This window comes from Anser cygnoides, chromosome 1 (assembly GCF_040182565.1).
Source record: "Anser cygnoides isolate HZ-2024a breed goose chromosome 1, Taihu_goose_T2T_genome, whole genome shotgun sequence".
Classification (NCBI taxonomy): domain Eukaryota; kingdom Metazoa; phylum Chordata; class Aves; order Anseriformes; family Anatidae; genus Anser; species Anser cygnoides.
In genome coordinates, this window is record NC_089873.1 from 210,296,354 (window position 1) to 210,312,082 (window position 15,729).

The 15,729-nt window shown below is 47.1% G+C and overlaps 1 protein-coding gene across 1 annotated transcript in view; it reads left to right on the plus strand.

Annotated features, from left to right (window-relative positions):
• The window catches only part of MAP6 (microtubule associated protein 6), a 37,365-nt gene that overhangs the window by 6,274 nt on the left and 15,362 nt on the right, over positions 1 to 15,729 (plus strand). The gene's annotated exons all lie outside the window — the stretch shown is intronic.

The following is a 15,729-nucleotide window of genomic DNA, read 5'->3' on the forward strand; positions in this document are numbered from 1 at the left end:
ATCAACCCTTCCCCTCAAAATCTTCCTGAATTAAATCAGCATTTTCAGGTGCAGACGCAGAGTGTTGTTCATGGGTTTGGAGAGGAGATTCCCCATCTCCATGTCACGTTTGTGCTATCAGACACCACAAGAGGAGCACCTCTGATAACCAGGACCTCACATCGTTCTCTTAGGCAGCCCCAGCCACGGAGCTGCCATCCCATAGCAAGAAATCCTGGTGTTTAGTACTATTACTACCTTTTCATCCCGTTTTGAACAAGGCAGTCAAGGTCAATCCCTTTCTTCCTGGGTGATATCCCCATCCTCCTCCATGCTGGTGCTGCCTACAGCGTTGTGTCATTAGGAGGTCTCATCACTATTGCCCTACTTTTTTTTTTTTTTTGTGCCAAAGTCAACCTTAAAAATGTTAAACACTGCTAACCTCCTTCCAGGCTGCAGCTCAGCCTTCCGATGCCTCGCATTTCCCTTTCCCATTTTCCCATTCTGCTGATGTTCACGTTCACGGGCTTAATTAATAATTTCCCACGTGGCCCAGGATCGAAGCCTTTCGATAGATTTTCACATTTCCTTTGTCTGCCAGGTTGGTTCTCGTAGCAGAGGATGTGTCAGACATCCCTGCTGCCCTCCCAGGCGCTGCTGTGTCTGTTCAGACCACCAGCCTCTCTTGCACACGGGAGCAGATGCTGTGGAGCAGACCCCAATTTCACTTGGCAGCCTCAAGCTGATGCTGTGAAAGTAAACAATAAATAAAGATAAGAGGAGAGGGATCATCTAATTCAGACAGCAGGACTATTCCCGTCCTTCCTTTGCCAGATAAATCACAACGAGCTGTTGTAAATTTGTCTTCTCTCACATTTAGAGCATGACTTCTGCTTTTCCTGTCTCCTAAAACCTTCGCTTTCTAAGTACTCCTGCACTCCATCCTACATCAATCTTGCTTTTCTTTGCCCTTAGCTGAATGTATTCGTGGCTCTCCCTGGTGCTGATAGCTCCAGATGAGCCTTGTGCTGTGCAGGGCTGAGCACAGCGCCGGTCGGATGGGGAAGGACGGGTTCAGGAAACCTGGAAGCTGGATTTCTGTTGATTTATAACTCAGCATCCTGAATATCCTTCAGATGTCCTCTCTCTCTGGATGTATTTATATACACACACGTGTATAAGAGTGTTCAGGAAGTTGCTGCTTTAGCCTCTACCTGCTCTCCCCTCCCTGTGTCCAGCACTGCAGGTGTTTGGGAGCAAACACGTTTTGCTTTTTATTAATAGCTCCTTTTGCTTAAAAGCCCTCCAGGACCAGCCCCATGGATGCAGCCCACCTCCTGCACAGCACCATCCCTCCCCATGTCCTTCAGCACTCGCACGTTTTTCCCCCCCAGCCCCACCAGATGACATTTGGGGAGCAGACGGAGATTTCAGGCTGAGATGTTCCCCAAGGTCACTGGCGCCACGCTGATGTTGGGCTGCTGCTTTTCTTTTCTGGCTCTTTAATAGGGCTGTGCAGGTGCTTTGCTGCTTATCTTGCTCAAAAAGGGGGGGAAAAAAAAAGGTGTTTAAGGAAGACAGTGGCCTTTTGGAGAAGAGCTATATATTAATTGCAAACAGCAGGGCTCCTGCTCCTAGAAATCAACAGGGCTCTTCCCTAGAGCACCAGGGTTGGTGCTGGGTCTTAGCTCAGCCCAAAGCCTGGATCAGGCCCCCTTGCTCTCCCCAGGGCCCTGCAGGACCAGTGTGTCCTCTTGCAGATCCCTGCTGCCGGCACGTTTGGCAGTGAATTAAATCCTCATGCCCCTGCACTGATGGCTGGGATTTCCTTTTCCCCACTCATCCCAACCCTGCTGCCTTTATACATGATATTCTTCTTGTGGGGGTGCTTTGTGCAAGGGCTAGCTGTCGATTAAATGATGTTCATATGCAATTAGTGATTAGATTGGCTTTTTCTTCCTCTTTGTCCTTTTTCTCCTAATTCCTTCTCATTAATCCAGCTAGAGGGGTACTCTGGCTGCACAGACAGAGAAAACATTTCCCAAATAAAGGGATCCAACATATTTCTCCTAAAACAAAGATGAGCAGACACCTTAAGAAACATGCATTTATGGGGGAGAGAACAGTTTGGGTTAGGCAGAAATCCAGTTAAACCATCTAAAAATTGTCCTTGAGAAGGTTGGAGCTGGCCAGACCAGGATGTTGCAGTGAAGAAAACTCAAATTTAGGGTTATTCCGACGTGGGGTGAGGAAGCCCTTCGGGACCAGCCCTGATGGCTGAGCCTCAGGCTTTTCTTTTGCCTTTTATCATGAAGGTGGCCACGTTTCTGCTCTGGGACAGGGAGCTGTGCCTAAAAGAAATCCATGCATCGTGCTCTGGTGGGCTGGAAACACAGGAAGGGCCCCAAATCCCGACTTGTCCCATTCCCTGATTTGGGAAGCAGTGGGACACAGGGCTGGTTCTTTGCAGAGGCGCTGAAGGAAAGCTGCAGGTGCCACTTCCCAGCAAAGTGGGGGTCCCTTTCCCAGCCCACATCCCCTGATGGGCTGTGGAGCTCCAGCAACCCAGAGCCTTGGGCGGGAGGTTGCAAAGATGCTCGGTGCCTTGCAGGCTTTTTTGCAGCTCGAGCCACACTTTGCTGCCAGTGCAACAGAGCAAGCTCTGCATTGGTGGAGTTATTTCATCTAAGGGGGGAATTAGATGCAAAAGTCTGATTTTTTTTTTTTCCCCATTTCTTTGCTGGGTTTGTGGATTTTTGAGCTCCTCTCCAGACCTGTTTGCCACAATTCCCCTTCATGTTTGTCCTGGGTTTGCTAACTAACCTGCTGACCCCTGCCCATGGAGGAAAAAGAGATTTCTCTTCTCTGGCCAGCTGTGATTTTCCTCCCCCTGACCGCTGCAAGGGCTGGAAACCTACAGAAACCACGGGCACCTCTGGTCTTCCAGTGTCTCTTCAGACACACCTAGCAGCCTTTCAGGGGTGACATACACATGGCCATTTTGTTCACAGCCTGCTGGGGATGTTGCTCCCTTGCAGGGTCTGGAAACCAGGCTTTTGGCCATGTCATACTGATGTTTGGAGGCTGGGAAGTCAAACGGGGTAATCTGTGAAGCCATAAGGGAGTGAGGACGCGGTGCTTCTGCACAGCGCTTTTGGCATGCTGCAAAATAGGAGAAAAGAGCTGGTTTATATTGCTTTTATGCCATGGAAAGGGCTAGCATGTCTACAAGTGGTCTGCTTCTGCACAGGCTGCTTTCATAACCTCTTTGCTCCAGCATTTAGGCACTGAAATACAGAGAGGACGCATTTTATTTTAAGCTCTCAACTTGCAGGCAAACAGTTCTGGTTGTTTTAACCTGGTCCCAGATTTGGATTCCAGCAGGCACCATGCAGAAGGTGAAACGAAGGGAATCACTCTGGTCTGGGTTGTTATGTTCTCCCTCCCTGTGCTGCGTTTGGAGACGTGGAGACATCCCTCGGGAGGGTGGAGAGGTGCTGCAGGTGTGCTCAGAGCTCGTGCAGGAACAAATGAGCACCCCACGAGGCAAAAGCAGGGCAGTTGTGCTGCAGCTGCATGGCTTGTAACGTGCCTGGGTGACTGCATGCTCAGAAAATGTGAAAGAATATGAAAATAGTGTATAATTCTCAGTGTAAGACCATATGGAAAGAAAAGATATTTATTTACATCACTGATGTGCAGCACATAGGATAAGGGACACCAGCCACTGAGTCCTTATTTCACCTCTTGTTTTCCCCTGGCTGGCAACAGCAAACTCATTTTTGGACGGATCTTTGATATTGTTTAGATGATGACAGTTGCTGTGTGTGGGCCTCTGCTATAGTCTGTCGTTCCCAGTGGGCTAACAGAAAAAAGGCTGGCATATGTAATGTGCGGCAACCCTGATGCTCTCCTCCTGCTGTGGGAGCACAGACCTTCTGGGTCGGCTCACGGCACGGTGGAGGTAAGGGTCTGCTTCATCCCTTCTGTACAGGGTGCAACCAGCCTTAAATAGCCCCCAGGCAGCTCAAATTTGTAGTACTGCCTCCCTCCTGCCTTTGCAGCTGATTCCTTCTTGCAGTCAGGAGATTCATCCAAGTGCTCTCGTGCTGAGGCCATCGCTTGTGTTTGGTGAAATCATTTTGCGTGCTGGAGTTGGAGTTCAAAGAGGTCTTGGTGTATTGGCGAAGGAGCCTGAAATCAATAGGAAGCAGTTCAGGAGGGAAGAGGGCATGACATAGGTAGAAACCACCAGTAGTACTGGTACAGGTGGGAGGAGCTGGTGCAGGAGCAATCCTGCAGGGAATCAATCACAAATCAGATGTCAGTAACGTTATCGCATTGAAAAATAGCACACCCAGAAAATAGTAGTATTAATAAAAAAGACTCTTCTTGCAAATAATGTGCTGGGATGTGGGTAGAGAAAAGTGATGTATAAGATGTAACATACCTCCACATGAGGAAAGTCAAGTCTTACTCAGGTTGTGGCTCTCTGTTTTGGCAGAGTCCTGAGGATGTCCGTCAGAGAGGTCAGGAAGGTGGAAAGCATGGTGACTGCAGAAAGCAGGAAAGTCCTGAATTATTTTGGGTAGAAACACCAGAAGAGTGGGTCACTGCCTTCGAAAATACAAGATACAGCCATCTGTTGGGGTGCTTGGACCCATTCTAATCACCAGAGGAGCAGGGCTTGGATGCTGAATGCTAAAAACATACTAAGAGTTTTGCTGGAGAAAGCCCAAAGTCTGAGGGGTGTTGCACATCTCTGGAGAAGCCAGCAGGACATCTTCACAGTCCATCTCTTTGACTCTAGAAAAAAAAAAAAAAAAAAGTCATTACCATTCATTCCCTGCATTGATTTTCTGTCTGCAGTGACCTTGGTGCTGCTTGCTTTTTTTTTTTTTATGCTCCCCAGGGCATGGGTTGGATCGAGCAATTATAGTTTTAATAAGAGGTGCCTGGGTGTACACATGATGATATTTGATTCATATCATCTTGAGGGCTTTTGCTGCTCCTCCACCACTTCCCCACTACCCTCTGTCCTCCCTGCCATGCTCCTGCTCCTTTACTCCATGCTGGGGTACAGCTGTTGGAGTCTTGTCCCATGTTGGACCTTGGTTTTCAAAACCAAATAGCCAATAACCCATTAGTGGGCTTGAATCCTGCTAGGATACGTAGCTGGGGAGTTGAAGTGAAAACCATTATTGCTCAATGGCAGGGGTTAATATGGGACCACTGCCTCTGGCTGAAAACCATTGCATGGGGAAGGCTTTCATGGAAAACCACACGATTTCTGCACGTGAGAGCATGTCCATGCTAAGCTCCTGGAAATCAATGGAAAAACCCCGTTGTAAGGGGCAGGATCAGGGTTTGGTCCAAGAGAGCAGAAGGAGCATCAAGTGTAGGCAGGAATTGCCCTTTTTAACCTGATGTGACAGCTTTAGGGCAGTCATTTTTCCCCACCCTCCTTCGGGCTGATTTTTCTCCTGGCTGGAATGTAGGTTATATGCAATATTTAATTATTAGTTAATATAAACATTTTATGAACTGTTACAAATGGTGAATTATTTATGGGAGGGGAAGGAGTGCTTTTCCTGAGCCTTTCTGCTCTGTCGGATGCAATAAATATCAATCTAGGAGTGTGTTTAAAACATGCATGCCCTGCCTGCGAGACAAGAGCAGTGCCTTTGTCTCATCTCTCAATTAAGTACCTGCTTAATACGCTTGTCCCTAGCATGTTTTATTTCTCGATTAAGCTTGGAACATCTCCAAAAGAAGAAGTATTTGCAGATCATCTCGTTTCCAAACGGGTGTTATTTACCCAATGGATACAAATGGCTCCGAGAGGCTGTAAACATTTGCTGCACACACCAAAGTGCTTAGTAATAACCAGTCCTCTTTCCAGTTCTTTGCAGACGAGCTATAAAACTTGGGCTTTTAATTTATTTTATTCCCCAAATTTACTGCCTGGGAGGGTTTTATTTTTGTATTTGCTCTAGGAGGGGAGTTGCAGTGCCCACATCCATGTGCTAGCAGCCAGGTGTGTTGTGGCAGGTAGGGCTGGGATTGCAGAGAGCGTGTCGTGGGCACGCATTTTTATTCAGTTCCACATTTACAACATCCTTTTTGACAAGCAGATTTCCAGAGGTATTTTTAAGGCTCTTCTAGTGGAGCAGGCAAGAGCCTGAGCTGCTCTGGGAGCCCTGGACACACGAGCATCAGCCCAGCACGGTGTCAAAGCCCCATTTGCAACCTCCACCAAATGCTCCAGGGAGGTACCAAAAGACCCCAAGACATCAGCCCCTTGGGTGATAACATCCCATGGTCTTCCAAAATCACGTCAATAAAAAATGCTCCCAAAAGTGAGAACAGTATCCAAGTCTTCCAGGCTTTTAGGGTGTTTCTCCCCAGCCCGTGCATCTCGTGGGGCTTTGTTTTCAATGCACAGCGATCCTAAATCCCCTCCTCTGGCACACACAGCCGTGTCACGTTTCATGATGGAGATGCACATGCCCTGGGATTTTCTTTCATCTCTTCTTGGTTTTAGCTCCCTGGTGCATGTTGCATCGGGAGATTAAAATTCACATTTGTGCTTGGCTTTCCCCTCCACAGGGAGTAAATCCCACACCTTGCCCGCTGCTCCTTGCTGCTTGCTGTGCCTCCAGCATGCAGGCGCTCTGATTTTGTGGGTCTGTGATGGCAGCAGTGCATTTCCACCAGTGTTTTGGCATTTACAGCCCCGGGGGCAGTGCTGGCAGTGATGTTTTTCATCAGTCACTGCATGTGAGTGACTTCGAAGGGAAGACACGACCCATTTTGCCTACATTTTGCCTTCACAGCTTTCCACTCCTTGTGATGCAAGCACTGGAGAAAGCTTTGAAAGCAAACAATTAATTATAAAATAACCTTTTTCCAGAGCCTGCTTCCTCATATGAAGCTTTCCCAGTCCTCCTTACACTCCTTTATTTCATGACAGCTTTCGTGCGGACAGCGCGGTACCAGCAGTGACCAGTAATTGCTTCGTGCACTTACATACATCGGTCCATGTTTTAGTTAATTAGGAGGAGATTTTGCAAGGCAGCCATCTGCTCCACTGCCCTGCGCTGTCTCTTTCCCAGACTCCCCAGAGATGGCTCTGACGGTCCTAGCACTTATGGGTTTGGTGCCATGGGACTCATGCAGTTGTTTGGGTGCCCGAGCCGTCCCCGCTCCATCGTTAGTGACGCCCAAGTGATGCTGATGGCTTCCCAGGCTTGAAGAGGGGTGGTGGGGAAGCAGAGAGCATTTCCTATGCTCATTTTCTACAATTCATCTTCTTTTGTGCCTCCTGCAGGCAGGGTTAGCTTCTAAGGAAAGATGGGTTGACTTTAAGCAGCGTGGACTGAGTGTTGCAAAGTTAAATGCGATGTGCTTTAATGGAATGATATCTTCAGAAATAGGCACCTAATTCTGGTCTCCGTTACACCTGTGCAGCCCCAGGGACTTGTGACGCGGGGTTTTGTCGCTTCCTGAGGAGCTGCATGGGCAAATTGAGCCTTGTCCTCTTCTCCCCTTTCCAAAAAACCCACAGCATCCTCCTCGAGTGTCAGCCTGTCTGCTCAGCCCCTGCTCAGTCTTTCCATGGTGCTTTTAAAGTCTCTCTGTTAATTCTCTCATGTACACTCTGGAGTGGGAGCTCTGTACCTTACCATCCAGAGCATGAAGCACATATACATCAACATTTTGCAGCCCCTGAAGTGAGACTGTATTAAGGGTCAAGATGGGGGGAAATCTGACTCAGCCTTTAACTGCTTTTTTTTTTTTTTCTAACAGCTTAATAATGTTAAAGTCAAGATCCTCTATCAGGACTCAGCTCTCTTCTTTCATCTGTGCCCTTCGCCCTCATCTCTATTATACTTCTTCCAAAATAATAGTTTTAATTTTAACTAAAGAAGCACTCAATGGGTGCATTGCACGGGAAGGCATAGAATAGAAAGCAGAATTCAGAAACTCTGTCAAAGCCAGCAACTCTCTGGTCACTATACATGCCAAAAATATTTTGGTAAAGAAATATCACAAACCCAAATACATGAATGAACGTTTTCACAGCAAAAACGAATGATCGGACCATATGTAGGTTAATCTTGCATTCGTATACTTGGTGTGTTGCATTAGTGGTAGCTGTGTAGTTGTCACCCAGCACATGTCATATACAATGTGCTCCCCATGCCTGGCTTTGCTTGCTGGTGGAGTGTGCTTGGGGCACGGTCGAAATGCAGCTTATTGAGCTGACACACGTATCATACTGTACCTCTTCAGGTACAAACATGCCTGCTGGACGGATGAGGTATGGTGTGTCATGCGTTTGAATTCCCTTTCCTGTTCTGAGAATATGGTATTATGCATCAAAGCCTATATACATATTTGGTTTATTTATTATTTCTTGTATTTTACTTTGTAGACTAAAATAGGATAAAATCAGTCTATTTTGGAGCCTAAGCATGCATGTGTGCTTTGCTCTCGCAGGTGATATTTTAGCTTGGAGGATCTGAGCTGTGGAAGTAGATCGCTTAGGAGGCACCTGGCTGTTCCTGCACCCAGATTTCAGTGGTCTAACAGAAAATAAGAGGCCGTTCAGATTTCAGCTTGGCCTCTAAGCTGAGCTGCAGGCTCCTCTGTCCATTAGGCATCAAGGAGACAGACCCATCAGTATGAGTGGCAATTTGGGCTCTGACCTTCCATCGGGATCTCCGTCTGACCTGCTGGAGCATCACAGGTAGAGGGGATGCTGCCAGGAGATGCTGGGGTTAGGCTGTGCCTTTAGCTGCCCTGGGCAGTAAGGAAGAAAAGCATAATATTCAAGATTTTCTTTGCCTTGGACTTTTGGCAACATGTTAAAGCTCTAGCCCAATGTAAGGAAAAACTTGAATACTGCTTATTCTTGAAACAAAATTTGCCATGGAGCTCAGTTCATGGCTCTTCTGCTTCTCTAAGAATGTTCAAGGGGACCCCGACCTGAGCCCCCTCTTTTCCTCGCATGGCCACCCCACAGTTGATTTTGCCCTGTTGCCTCTTAAACATTTTGAAACCAGATGACTATGTCTTATATGAAAGCCTACACCAGCACTTTAAATAACTGCAGCTCAGACTAACTAGATCCGCAATTTTTCATGTTTTTTCATTAAGTCCTAGAGCACCTGGTGCCCAAACGGCATGTGAAGGGTGTGCAGATGCAGTCGTGTAGTGGCTGCTGCAGCGAGGAGCGCAGAGCAATGCCCCAGCTCAGCACTGCCGTGGCAAAACAATGGCTGCTATTAAAGCTTCTCCCTGTTCCTCCTTTACCCCCTTCACCGCTGGATTTATTTCTTCTCCCATGTCAGGATGAGCAATTACCCTGTCATGCAGGCTAGAAACGAAATCAAAAAGCAACGCTAATTTTGAGCTGCATTAGAAACGCAGAAAGAAGGGAAGTAATGATTCCCTGAAGGGAGGAGAAACACAGCCAGATGAATAACGTCGCCGCAGCAGAAAGCCAGTGCTTCTATTTCATGTCAAACAGCCATTTCCTGACCTTCCTTTGGAGAAACCCATCCTTCCGCATCCGTGGTTCGGATGATAATTTGAAGAAATTCAGGCAAAACCTTACCTGTCATCCCCGGCACCACCCGTCTCCATCTTTTGCCTCAAGGGCAAGCCCTGCAGTTCCAATGCAGCTGAACTGCAGCATCACTAACGCATCCCCAGGCTGGAGAAGGGCCAGGATCTCGGGAACGGGAGCTGGCAAGGAGCTCAAGTGGCTTCACACCAGAGAAAGTCAGGACAAGTGGGGGGGGGGGGGTTCCCCATCATTTGGGGGACCACAAGTGGAAAAGGTCTTTGTGAAAACCCTCGGAGAACGGGGCTGCTACAGCAGGATGTGTGGAGCACTTGGGACCAGAGCTGGTGTCAGCAATGCTGGTGGGTGATCTCCCCTTTGCCTTGTTCCTATAAGTGCCTGGCCTCTCGGTGAGATCTTTTTATTCCTACTGCTGGGGGGCTGGTTGTGCCAGGAGTCTATGAAATACAGTTGCTTCACTTGACCCAGAAAGCTTGGTTTTCTTCAACCTTAGCACGTCTTGCTGAGACAGTTTCCCCTCTTAAAAATCACGTCGTCGATTCACATATAGCTTTTTCAGTGTGGTCTGCCAAGCCATGATTCAGGAAGTCATTTATGCCCATATTTACATGTAAGGAGCAGCTAAGAGCCATTGTGCATACGCTGGAGCATTTTGCTGAACTAAACCAACACATTTTTAATTCATCCAATTTGTCTTCAGACACTTGAAGCAAGGTGCTGAAAACGTCTCTGCACAAGCAGCCTCACTGATCCATGTGTCCGTGCCTTGGTGGTAGCTGGGACCTTGTGCACGTTGTCTTGTGAGGGAGGCACTGCTCCGGTTTCTGCAGCCACGTCTCCCCGTGGCAGCACTTTTCCCAAACCCCATCTTGCTACAGTCTTGTGTCAAAGCATCCCTGCCACGAGCCGGTTGGTTTGTTTAACCTTGTGGCAAATCGGACAGTCAGCTGCCCATGTGGAGGGCAGGTGGGATGAGACACTGCACGAACAAAGACAGCACAGCCATATTTTAGACCCTTGTCAAAGGGTCAAAGACCCTTTAGACCCTTGTCAAAGTCACTTGTAGCAAAGTGAACGTTGGAGTTGTGCTGAGTTTGGTTACAAACCAGCTTATTAGAAACCCGGTATCATTTTCATATTTTCCTCCCTTTTTTCCATCCTCTGCAGGACGCATGAGCTCGTGTAACATTAAGAGAAATTTAGAGAGGCACAAACCGGCAAATCCCCCTAGGGATGTGATTCACACCAGGAGGGTTCAGGTCTCACTGCTGCTGGGCTTAGCCTCTCTCCAGACCTCTAGGTGGACCTTTCCCTGTTTTTTAGCATTTCAGCAGTGGGATGGCCCATTGTTACCTACCCCGGAGTCCCAACTCTTCATTTTGGTGAGCATTTATCCACCAGGAGGTAGAGCAGATGCTGATGGATGTCCTCTAGCTGGCTCGGACTATGCATTCTCCATGGCTGCCTTACAACAGGGATTTGGGGGATTGCTGCATGCCTACAACTGGAGTGCAAGTGGGGGCTCACCCATTTTTAGCATACCCAGACCTCTCCACACTGCTCCACGTCCCAGGTGCTGACTGTTCCTCTGGTATCTCTCTGTCCCTAGGCACGAGCAGCCTCTGGGCTGTTAGCACTGGGGCTGGTCTTCGAAAGATGTGTTGTTCTCTGAGCTCCTTGGCCCTTTTCAACATTCGCTGTTGCCTTCAGCTGTATATCTGTGAGGTTTTGAACATGATCAATAATCCTGCATCCTTGGAAGGCCGAGCTGTGTGGCCTTTGGGCAATGCAATACCCATGATTTGTAGGCTGCTGATTCAAGCAGCTTTCATAAATGGATTGCAGCGTGCTTCTGTTCTGCCAAAAGACTTGACTTCATCCCTTTTGGTACATTAATCATATCTTGCTTGTAGCCTGCTTCAGTCCGTGCTGAATTTGCCCTGTTGAAGGCTCAGCACTTTCCTCACCAGGTCTAAACAGGGATGTCCACAGACACTGGTCCCTCCCCAGCCTGCTCACACTCACTCCATTGTGCATTGTCAAAGCTTCAAATTCATGTGTTAATATATTGCATTGTTTTAGTCTTTGTGCACAGCTCATTAGATACTGGTTTGTCCAGACTGGTTTGCTCTGTGTGCATATATATGCATGTGCCTGCATGCATGCATTAGTGGTTGATTATTATTGTTTAAGAAAAAATAATCTTGGGCACCAGGAGTTTCATTACACCATTCACAGTCTCAGCTCAGCCTTACAGTAAATTATTGTGTACAAAATAATAGCATGGGCATTAGAGGATAAAGCTGTCTTTAAGCATCCACGGAAGAGCTGGAGACAGGGCGCTTGATGCAGCAGGCAAGGAGCGGGTGCTTCTTGCACTTGCGGTGGCAAATTTTGTACGTTGGCAAGAGAATTGCAATAGGAGTTGGCTGGAATTGGCCTCATCACCAAAGGTGGGTGGGATGGGAGGTAGGGTGAAATGGATGAAGTCAGTGTCTTGGGGTGCAGGGGACACGCTGTGTCAAAAAATCAGGAGCAGCAAGAAGTCATCCACATCCAGGACTTCGGACTTATTTCTCTAGGAGGCATGAACACGTTGTGCTGTTTGGTATTGCACACAGGACCTCAGCATGGGGAGTGGTCCTTTATTCCTGAAAATGTCTTAGGAGTCATGTTTTGGCTCTTGCAAGACACTAAACACTGAACAGGCTTATCAGTAAAGTTAACTGTGTTTGTAGGAAGATATATATAGGAGGTTATATTGAGTCTGAATGGAACTTTTCAGTTCACGTTAAAAAAGTGAACAGCTTTAGGATCAAAACATGCATGTACTCTTCATACGAGCAATTCTTTGTGAGCAGAGTAGGGAGGCTGCACCAAAATTTGATCGCAGCCCAGCTAGCCCAATATCTTCTGGTTAATCATGGCCAGGACCAAATAAATGGAGGGAGATGGGAGATTCCTTCAGTGTGGCCATGGGTTGTAGAGAACACCTAACTGCTGAAGAATGGTGTTAGCTATTATCTCAAAAATGTGTTGCTGAAATTTCCTTTGATAAGACTAAATATTCTCATTGTCCATCTAAACAGACGCAACTTAATTAAATCTCATTATATGCTGCACTTCAGTGGCTGGCAGTGAGTTGCAGAGTCTGACCAGGCATTCCCATTGCTTTTAGGTTTCCCATCCTCTCATTCCACTTAACATCTCTTTTCCTATGTTAGGAGAAAGAAAGGAGCTGGAAAATATTTGGGAGAGAATAATACATTTTCAAAAACTACAGTTCCAGAAAGGCAAAATTATTTGAAAATCCCAGACAAATTCATTACTTAGTTCGGCCAAAATGCACATATATATTTCCATTTAGTGGAATATTAAGGAGGAATGTGATTTTCTGAAATATTCCTTCTGAAGCAGTTTGCCATTTTGCTTCATAATGGTAGTCAGAGTCATTTCATGTTGTCCTGGGCAGAATAAGCAAAAATGGGAAAGAAAAAAGTTACAGAAATTGACGAAGAAAGTTAACTTTTGATTTTAGAATGAATGAAACATTTGAGGCCAACCATGCTGTAAAGGACTTTTTTTTTTTTTTGAGTGAAAAATCTGTGTTTTTTTTTTTTTTTTTGGGGGGGGTGGCATTAAGCCACAGTTTTCCAGATGAAGCTACAAACGTCCCCTCTGCACAGGACTCCACCGTGAAGTTCCCAGCCTCCCTTTTCTGTGCCCTTCAGTATTTCACACTTGCACATCAGGATGAGGGAATAAGGCTGGGTTTGGTGCCGGTAAAACTGCTCTCACCAGAACCCATTTAACATCCCGTGCTGATTCTGAACAAACATGGCCTCCCCTTGAAGTCCTTTAAAAGCTTTGATGTGGTTAAACCTGGTCCTGTCTCCCTGTCCATCCTCCCTTTGGCTCTGCTCTGGCTGCAGGAGATGCAGGCAATGAGTGCCTACGTGGCTGTTGGTGAGCATCTCCAGAGGGTTGCATGCCGTAGCTTGGAGCTCACACCAACCCCATGGTTTGCTGCCTATTATTTTGCAAGACGTCTTCTCATCCCATGCAGTGTTATGTTCTGGTCACGTCTTGTGGGGTTAAACTCCCATTATCTTCCGGGAGTTTTTTCTGCTGAGCTGGGCTTGGAAAGGTCATCTGATGTCTCACAAAGTCTTTTTTGTTGTTGTTGAGTTTCATTTCGATTTCCATTTGAGGTCAACACTGAGTTCCCGATTGATTCCAATTATACTTTTTAAGGCTGGGATCAGAACTGGGCAGAAAATCAGGGGACTTGCAGTCTCTATTTCAGCTCAGCCCCTCCATGTCATGCCCAGAGAGCAAGTCTTAAAATCTTCCTGAGTGAAATGGAGAGCCCTGAAAATCTTTAGTGTGGTCACAGCTGGTCCAGGATGGCTCTGGTGGGACTCCACAGGGACATGGCCCAAGCCCTGGCTTGTGTTCCATCACTAAGGTCCAGCCCCTACATGCCTCCATCCTTTGTCCCTATTTCTTTGCTGCCATAAATGACAGCTTGTGCTTAGCTTTGCTGGTGGGCTGTTGGTATGTGGGGGCTGGCCGGCCACCTGGCTGTGGCCTTAGAAAGAAGAAAATTAATTTTACCTGGAATTCCCTCAGCTGAAAACACCATTCAGATGTTCCTTCTGTGCCCACTCGCTGATTTTGAGGAAATATGTTGTAATTTTCATCTCTGAGACTTATACGTCTGCCACAAATGTGACTGAAAATAGCAAATGGGTTCAGAAGTTGCTAGGAAGGGATCAGAGGGACAGATAGACGTGGACAGAGAGAATTATTTTACGGTGTTGAAGCCTTTAAAAAGCAGTTGAAAACTTACTTGTGGGACAACAGTGGATCCTAGGAAGAAGCTTCCTATCTTCGGAGGAGCATGGGATGGAAATTATCAGTGAGGTTTTCACATCTTTAATCCAGTTCTGTAAAGATGTTTCCTATTCCTTTTCTCAAGACTTCCTATGGGAAAGGTATTCTAACAGTGGGCTGCAGAGGACCTTCTGTGGAGGAATGGGTGACATGGTGAACAGCAGCCAAGGGAATATTTACATATTTCCTTCAGTGCACCACAATTTCATGTAGAACAGCATCCTGCAAACAGGCAGAATGGGTGCGCCTTGGGCAGTGCTATCCAAGCCCCAGAAGGGCTTAATGATATAAGAGGGGGAAGGACATGAAGAAATAGGGGGAAAGAAAATTGGGTGTAGCTGGAGTCGATATTAAGACAGGATGGAGAGTTGGAGGTGGGATTTGGCTCACAAAATACATCCCTACATTTATGTGAGTGTCTTCATGCATGCTGGATGTCTGTGTTCCCAACAGTCAACAGCCCCAAGAGCCATTCAGGACACCCTGGGCAGGAACCAACCTTTGGGACAGGGAAGGGCTCTCCAGGCTCCGCAGACTGTGTTGCATTGAGTACAAGGACATGGTCACCCTGTAGCTGCCGTGAGACCTCAACGTAGGCATCTTAAAAGGAGGAGCGTGTGTGTATGAAAGCTTGCTTGAGCTTCTGGCCTCAGTCCAACTGCCTATTTTCATAAAAGTAGAAGCTGAGTATCTTCAGGACCATTTGTCATATTTGGTTGAAGCTGATTGAGACGCTCGGAGCTGTTACGGGAAGGGACTAAGTGGCAGAGATGTGGTACCCTCACATGGGGCTCAGTGACATAGCCCGTGGGTGGGTAAGTGGGCCAGGGCAGGAGGGACAGGGTCTGCAACCTCCCGTTGCTTCAGAGGTCACAAAATTAAGGGGAAGAGCTTTTTTCCCCAAGGAAAAATCACCCCTTTGCAGAGGGCTCCTGTCACCCCTCTTAGGATAACTCCTGGAGCTTGTCTTGGAGTCTTTAGGATCTGAACACACTGCCTGGGACCACGTCTGAGCACAACCTAAGTTAGCAACACACAGGGGTTTCTCCATCTCCATTCTCAGATGAAAGGCAGTTTTTAGAAAGAAAATTAAATGGGTTGCTTCAAAACCAGAAACATGTTGGTGCTATGTTGGGGCAACTAAAAAATACGAGAGAAGGATGGGAACCAGAATGTGTCCACAGATGCTAAAAGTCTTTGCAACATATTGTTGTTTTCTCAGAAAGTTGCAGCTCTGTCTAAAAGAAATGAAGGACTTGTTT